Source organism: Heptranchias perlo, chromosome X (assembly GCF_035084215.1).
Source record: "Heptranchias perlo isolate sHepPer1 chromosome X, sHepPer1.hap1, whole genome shotgun sequence".
Lineage (NCBI taxonomy): Eukaryota > Metazoa > Chordata > Chondrichthyes > Hexanchiformes > Hexanchidae > Heptranchias > Heptranchias perlo.
The window spans coordinates 21,224,918-21,231,385 of record NC_090370.1 but is presented as its reverse complement, the minus strand read 5'-3'; the positions used below and the strand labels follow the sequence as shown (position 1 = coordinate 21,231,385).

Here is a 6,468-nt window from a genome sequence, read left to right as displayed (position 1 = left end):
CCTCTTACCGAAACTCGGGAACAATGTTAACCATTTCGGACTCTCAGATGCCGATGTCGCCAATTTCATCTTGTGCAGCAAGAACCCCTGGTGATTTTACAGTCACTCAAGTTCGCTTCACTTTCCCCAAAGTTTACTCTGAGAGAAAAATGAAGGAAAAGTGAGTGTTTCGTCATTGTTGTCGAAGCAAAATCGCTGCTTTCATTCCTTCCACCGCAGATCTTCCTGCGGGTTATGAACCTTCTGCACTCCACTATTTTTATCACATGATCAGGAAGTGAAACAAGTTGAATTTGAAAGTGGGAGCAACAAACTGGATTAAGCGGATAGGCGGGGAGGGATATTGCAAAACAAACAGCCAAGCAACCAGGAGCGTGTCAGCTGTTACATAAGAACATAATAAATAGGAGCCGGAGTAGGCCTGACGGCCCCTCGAGCCTGTTTCGCCATTCATGGCTGATCTTCAACCTCAACTCTATTTTCCCGCCCGATCCCCATATTCCCACACGGTTCTTCAAACAGAAGAATGCCTGTTTCACGAAAAGAAGAATTGTGTGTTCGGTTTTTTAGATTTTCAGATCTCGTGGCGCCTCCTTTGCCATTTCATGCTGTCGCCAATCGCTCCTTCTCCCGCCTGTTCACAACTGAACTCACACCTGCTATTGCAATACGGCCGACCAGAGGAACCAAAGTGCCCACATGAGAACACGAAGAAGGAAAATATTTTTGGAACAGACCAGCTGGACCTTGAACTCCGGTGGAAATATTCAGATGCAAAATGTTCACTTGCTCCAGGTGAGGCTCGAACTTACAACCTCGGCATTTCTCGAGCCTGATACTGTTATATAAGTACCGCGCGCTAACCGATTGCGCCACTAGAGCTGGATGGTTGCTTGTTTCTCATCAAACAACCTCAATTTCGGTCTGTAAGATTGTATGTTCTTTCAGACAGGTTTCGAAGTGGACACATGCAGCCAACTGCCGCTCGGGCACAGATGTTTTCGTGGTCGAATTCTTGCCTGCCACACAGAAAGCTGGGGTTTGATTACCGCCCAAGAGCATTTTCATTCTGCATTAATGACAATGTGTGAAATGGGATAAATTCATATTCAGCTTCAATCTTCACAACATCATGAGACATTTTCTTTTTTCCAGGTGTGTTGCACACACGTCACCTCGGCTTCTGCAAGGAAAGAATGAGACGTTTGGAACATTCTTCTTCAGACGGTAATTGATGCGAACTCACTTGTGATTGTTAAATCTGGTATTAATAGATTTCTGTGAACCAATGTTATTGCGGGATATGAGGCTAAGACGGATATATGGAGCTCGGTCACAGCTCCACCATGATTTCATTGAATGGTGCAACAGGCTCGACGGGCTAAATGCCGCTACCACTTGCTGCCTCCTGATATGCGCCACTTTCACCTGCAAGAAAGCAGGACGTGTGTCTGTGTGATGGCTGATAGCTGCCAGTGTGTGTGACCTGTGAGTTGTTGGTGGGCGGCTTGCAACAGTGATAACGTGTAAGGGTGAGAGGAAGTCTCTGGTTTGAAGAGTTGAATACTGATGGAAAGAGTTTGTTGGTATCTGGGTGATGGGGATGTCGTGCGTGGTGCAATTGGTAGGTGACTTCATTTGAGAGTTGACCTCACTCACCTTGACCACTAATGTCAAAGCATTGAACTTCTTCCTGCACTGCATCGAAGTCCATGCTACTGTGCGCCTGGCAATGACTTCGTCCCCCACTGCCTCCCGCTGCCTTTTGGATATATGTCTGGAGGGCCTCGAGCCCATCCCCACCGCCCAACCTCTGCAAATATAGGATGTCCCTCCTTCTGCCCACCTCTTGCAACCAGGTCTCTCAGCATCAGCAGAGGAGCTTGGTGCATGCACTCTCCAGGCTTGGTACCAACTGATATCGACAAATTGGTGAGGACTGGCGTGCAGATTGGAGGATGTGGGATTTAGTTGTGTACAACCTTTATTCAATGTTTTAACATAGTACCCTTCGTCGTCCAGTCCTTCCCTGGAGCGGAGAAACTACACCATGTTCTCCGCAGCCTTCAACATGTCATCGATGACGACGAACACCTCGCTAAGGCCATCCCCACGCCTCCATTGCTCGCCTTTAAACAGCCACCCAACCTCAAACAGACCATCGTTCGCAGCAAGTTACCCAGTTTTCAGGAGAACAGCGTCCACGACACCACACAACCCTGCCACGGTAACCTCTGCAAGACATGCCAGATCATCGACACGGATACCACCATCACACGAGAGGACACCACCCACCAGGTACATGGTTCATACTCCTGTGACTCGCCCAACGTTGTCTACCTCATACGTTGCAGGAAAGGATGCCCCAGAGCATGGTACATTGGCGAGACCATGCAGACGCTGCGACAACGGATGAACGGACACCGCGCAACAATCGACAAACAGGAGGGTTCCCTCCCAGTCGGGGAACACTTTAGCAGTCAAGGACATTCAGCCACCGATCTTCGGGTAAGCGTACTCCAAGGCGGCCTTCGAGACACACGACAACGCAAAATCGTCGAGCAGAAGTTGATTGCCAAGTTCCGCACCCATGAGGACGGCCTCAACCGGGATCTTGGGTTCCTGTCACGCTGCACGTAACCCCACCAGGAAAAAAATTATATGTTTTTCAAAATTCTCTTTCTCTCTCTCTCTCTCTGCCATTTTGAGTTTCTTTCTGCCTGCCTGTGTAATAGACACAATGTATATCTAGTGTACTGGGACGTGCTGTTCTCCGTGACTGGCCTGTTTGAATAACAACGACACCTTTTGATTGGTGTGATGCTGTCCCAACATAGTATAAGATGTGCGATTTGAGAACCTTTTCATTCATTCATCTGACGAAGGAGATAATCTCCGAAAGCTTGTGATTTTAAAATAAATTTGTTGGACTATAACCTGGTGTTGTAAGATTCCTTACATTTAACATAACTCATCAGCGTGTGAACAGAAGGATGGAATCTGCATCTGTGTTTTACATGTGTGATGTCTCATCTCAGTTCAGACTCCGTGCAGAGAGGAGACTGTTATTTTCAGCAAATGACAGGGACCAGCGACCTTTGATAGATTTCGACGAAACATCCTCCCTTTAAGAGATTGAGCTCCCCTGGTGGTGGAAAGCGCATATTGCATTGATCCCACGTGCAAGGCCCGGAATGGAACGCTGAATGCAGGTGAGTCTTCGGGACAGTCGAATCTTGCGTCCTGCCTGCGCCAGGGTCATCGGGCGCGGGGAAACAGCGCATCACGCTACCTGCGCCGAAATAAGGCCTTTATCCAATTTCCCCCCAAAATTTCCTGCATACGCCAGTCGACAGGATTCCAATATGGTACCTGGCACATGGGGCAACAGGAAAAAGGATTGCATTTAGATAGCGCCCTTCACCATCTCAGATGTCCCAAAGCGCTTTACAGACAATGAAGCACTTTTTGAAGTGTAGTCACTGCTGACATGCAGGAAATGAGGCACCCAATTTGCGCCCAGCACGATCCCAAACACAGCGATGTGATAATGAGCAGATAATGTGTTGTAGTGATGTGGCTGAAGGGATAAACATTGAACAGTTCTCCGGGGAGAATTAATCAACTTTAAAGACGGAGACAAGGTCATTGTATCAGTTCGAGTTTTGACCTATGTAATGTTTTTCTTTCCTTATTTTTATCTTCTTCAGATTCCAACTGATCAGAAAACTGACAACGGAACTCTCACAGAATTTTCGATAAATCTGTCACTCAAAATAAACAATGTTAGAAATAAAGAAATAAACCGGATTGAGACGGTTCACTTCACTGAAATGTGGAATCCTATTCAACCGGCGCGCGGAGTCACAACAGCTCATCGCTGATCTGCACCTCAACTCCATTTAGCGAAATAGAAACTGGAAAACTCATGTTTCGAGACGAATTTACTAATTTCCTGAAAATGAAGATCACGAAACCAGCAAAACATTCCCTGCCCTGATTAAACACACAGGAAGGGAATGTGTCGAATATAAAGCAAGAAACCCGCGATTGTATTTTTACACGGATAGAACACCGTGCTCAATATTAACACTAACACTGAGCGCCAGGTCTGGATCTGACCCGTTTACCCCGTGGTGCGGGACCCTGTCCGCTCTTATATTTACCAAAAAAAGAAAATCAGAAAATAATAATCTCACCCAGCAGAATTGGGGATTGTTCGTATTTTACAGGACAGGATGAGGCCACTCGGCCCGTCGGGCTTGGATAGTAAATTCTGTTCACATTCTCCGCTCGGTGTTGTTCTCCGTGCACATTTTTAGTTTACCGATTTGTCTTTTATTTTATTTCCCCTCTCTCTATTTTGCAGACTGAGTGCGAAAGAGATTCGCTTTGGAGGCAAAACATTTTGATCAAAGATTTGTTTATTCTGATTGTAGGTTTCTTGGAGACCCAGTGGAAGTTCAGTTGTCGTATCCTGATAATTCGGAAACAGCAGAGCCAACTTGCTGCGAGAGAAAACAATAAATGGACAACAGAGAAAGAAGCAAGAAGTGTCTTCACCACACCTGCCCCGGTTTAAGATCTTTGGCTGAACTGCTATCACAGTGGCCGCGTGGCCTAATGGATAAGGCGTCTGACTTCGGTGTTAATCGTGATGTTATCAGAAGATTGCAGGTTCGAATCCTGCCGCGGTCGTTTTTACACTTGTTCCAATGTGCGCCGCAACTGTTTCGCACCGGACCGTTTCTTGCAGTCACTGACCTGATGGAACGGAAATCCGTGAAATCCGTAAATTCCTTTGCTTGCAGAAGTTGACTCGACATTTTCAATATTGTCGATCTGGGTGCACGGGCAGGACATAGTGTAAAAGTGACTTTATTTCTGCTGTTTGGATTCAGAAATGGTCGGCTGATCCATTGTGCTCTGTATGTATTGGCCCGAACCCCATCCGTGTCGTTATTGCATTGAACTTGTGTTGCGGCCCTCCGCAAGTTTTGTGCAATCAAAATGGGCTTGAATTCTATTATTATCAATCCGACACCGGAACTTTAAGGCTGTGTCCCTAGATTGTTTATATTTTGTTTAAATATAGACGGATAATTGGAATTTTTCACCTGCTGTAATGGGATAAAGGTCGAGTAGAGAGGACGGATCGGAGAGAGATCTTTCTGTCCTTCCTTGCTGCCTCTGGGGTTTACAGCGAATGAAAGATTAACGGGAACAGCAAATGATAAGGGAGGTGGAACATGAAGGGTTAACATTAACCATCAGGAAGAAATCTAATTTCAAAACTTTTTAACAATCTTGAACCTGTCCAGTTATTAGATTTACACCAAGTCTGTGCATTTTTTCTGTTAAATTTAATTCCTCCACCCGCTCTTCATCAAGAAAAATTAAATCTGGAGGGAGCTCCCGTCCAGATTTGAGCCCAGGATCTGTCTCATTGTTAACAGTCTCCCGTTTTGAACTAGAATCCCACCCATGGCTCGGTTCCCAGTAACTGCTGCCGAGATTGAAGGACTTCGGTCCCTCCTGCATCTCCTGCATTTTACCATCTCCCGATTATTCGATCAGTATTTGGGAACATGGGAGAAAGCCTGGGTTTAAATCCCGAACATTTAAATCCCCAACAATCTGCCTGTTGATCCCATTCCACGGTGCCTTCAGTTAACAATAAACGCGGGAGCGCAATTGGAATCCAGTCCGCAGTTTGTTTCCTTCTCCGTTCCTGTTCTCTCTCGGTTTCTCGAAAAGACGACGCACTGTTTGGATCAGGAATCGAGTTCTGATCAGCCCTGTGACAGACAGACAAAAATCCGTCACTGAAACCCCGAGAATGCTGTTCATTCTGTTCCAGGGACACTTCATAAGTCGGTGAAACCTTCCAATTCCCATTCCCACAAAGGATGGAGCCAAGCGGAGGAGGGACGTGTTTCTCAATGATCGGACAGTTGGATGCCATCGAAGTGTGAGTGCCGATGGGTGACTGTGGAATTCCATGAGGGCTTTGGGTTTCAATCCCTTAAACTTGGACCCTTCAGTTCGCTCTTTGTGTTCGTGAGTCAGGAATGTTGGATAAGAGAGCGGGAGAATTCCCTGCGCTTGCTTTAACATCCACCGACAGGGCCTCATTTAACTGGACAGAGCGAAGGCTTTTGGTACCCGCAGTGGAACAAGGTCTAATTTTTGACAGACGAGAATTATTTCACGATCATTATAGTCCTGCAATTGCTGGGACCTCGCGCCACAATGATGCATTCACGGCGTGCGCCATTATCGATCGGTGAATGTTGAAGCAAGTGAGATACGGGTCGGGGGAGGATCACAGTGCTGCACAGAGGGTGGAGAATCGCAATGATACACAGGGGGCGGAGGGACACAAATCGCAGTGATGCACGGGGGCCGGAGGTCTGATTCCCCCATTTAACACACTGGCCCGCTCTCACAGCCCTCCGTCCCCACCCA

The 6,468-nt window shown here is 46.8% G+C and overlaps 2 non-coding genes across 2 annotated transcripts; one reads left to right on the top strand and one right to left on the bottom strand.

Moving 5' to 3' along the window:
- Positions 1–787: 787 nt before the first annotated feature.
- trnai-uau (transfer RNA isoleucine (anticodon UAU)) lies at positions 788–882 on the bottom strand. Its single transcript has 2 exons — positions 845–882; positions 788–823 (listed from the first exon to the last, which is right to left on the bottom strand). It is a non-coding gene; the product is annotated as a tRNA-Ile (tRNA).
- A 3,727-nt stretch (positions 883–4,609) lies between these two features.
- trnar-ucg (transfer RNA arginine (anticodon UCG)) lies at positions 4,610–4,698 on the top strand. The gene is given in 2 exon segments: positions 4,610–4,646; positions 4,663–4,698. It is a non-coding gene; the product is annotated as a tRNA-Arg (tRNA).
- Positions 4,699–6,468: the final 1,770 nt, after the last annotated feature.